This window comes from Lucilia cuprina, chromosome 4, assembly GCF_022045245.1.
Source record: "Lucilia cuprina isolate Lc7/37 chromosome 4, ASM2204524v1, whole genome shotgun sequence".
Taxonomy (NCBI): domain Eukaryota; kingdom Metazoa; phylum Arthropoda; class Insecta; order Diptera; family Calliphoridae; genus Lucilia; species Lucilia cuprina.
Genome location: NC_060952.1, coordinates 80982678 through 80984342, shown reverse-complemented (window position 1 = coordinate 80984342; position 1665 = coordinate 80982678).

Genomic DNA, 1665 nt, shown 5'->3' with positions numbered 1-1665 from the left:
AGATAGATAGATAGATAGATAGATAGATAGATAGATAGATAGATAGATAGATAGATAGATAGATAGATAGATAGATAGATAGATAGATAGATGGTTAGTTAGTTAGTTTGTTAGTTTAAGACGGACGTGGCTAGACAAGTTTTCTTTCAAAACTAGTTATGCAGTTAACTTTCTTATTCCAAATAACTAATTTACGTTTACCTTTCCAAACTGCCCTCGTACACACATTTATTGGCATGGTATTTTTTTACACAATATTCTGACATTTTAGTTATTTAACGAATTTGTTGAAAACATAAAATGCAAAAGTCACGTTAATTTTCCAAAAAAAACTTACACTTACCACGAGTAGAACTATATTTCTTTTCTTACAATTCAATACAATATTCGTCGTATATAGTTATGTTGTTGCAACATATTGTATGTTCGTATATATATTATATATTTACAAACATATGTATGCATGTATATCGTGCATTTAATTTAACATTAGATAGTGTTTTATTTATTATTATTATTTTTTGGTTGAAGTTTTTTGTCTTAATGGTCTTTGACCTTTTTTTATGGCAAAATAATGTTTAAAAACATTTCTCTAAATTAAGTGCACTTCTGTTTGTTTACCATATTTAAAAAATTTATATGTACATAAGATCACAAAAAATACAAATTCTCTAAAAAAAAATTTTCAAAAAAACAATATTAAAGAAAATACAATAAAATGTAATAAAACATCTTGCGATTAATTTTATCTTTACGCATATAGGTATTTCAGTATTTGATTTAATTTTTTAATTTAATAGAGGGAAGCTTTTACAAAAAAGAACCGTTGCAAAGAAAGTTTCAATAAATTCTATTTTAAGAAATTTGTTTTGCTTATAGAATTGCTTTTTACCATTAATATTATATTATTTTTTTTTTAATTTGACTCACCATCGACCATTTGTGAATTCAGAGAACACTTTGTACCTACATGGTTCCACCGGTCCATATATAGACACTATTCTCGAGTACTATCTGCAATTCTCTTATTTATACCAATTCCCTATTTGTTAGGCAATGCAGGAAAGATCTGTCCTTGTTTGGGCCCCTACACAAAAGGAAAAAGAGATATACACGCTTGTTCCCAAATTGACATCAAAGTGTTTATAATGTTTCAATAACATCTGTTGTCCATTTACGTACATAAATACTTATGTACGACAACGCTCGTTGTCGACATCTATATTTTGTATACATCCGTTGTGTAAATGTTTACAAACACGGTAAGGTCACTATTAACATCGAAAGAAAATTTCAACTCTCTAGCTTTTTCTGTTCGGACATGGAGAGAGACATGGCTAGATTGTAAGGACTTAGAATATATAATATACATTTGTGGGTCTATGATCAATATTTCGATGTCTTACAAACGGAATGACGAAATTAATATACCCCCCATCTTTTTTTGATGAAAAAGTAAAAAAGTGCACTCGGGCATGGCCGATCTATATACATATGTATGTATATTTTAAAGCAATTTATAGAACAAAATAAAAAGCAGAAGTTATACATCTTCACAAAATTTTGGAGCAGGATTAGTGCCAAATTTTATCGTAATACTAGTGGCAGCTGATTTCGAAGTGCTGGGTACGGTTTCCCTAAACTTTCGGTACTCGTCTACCACAG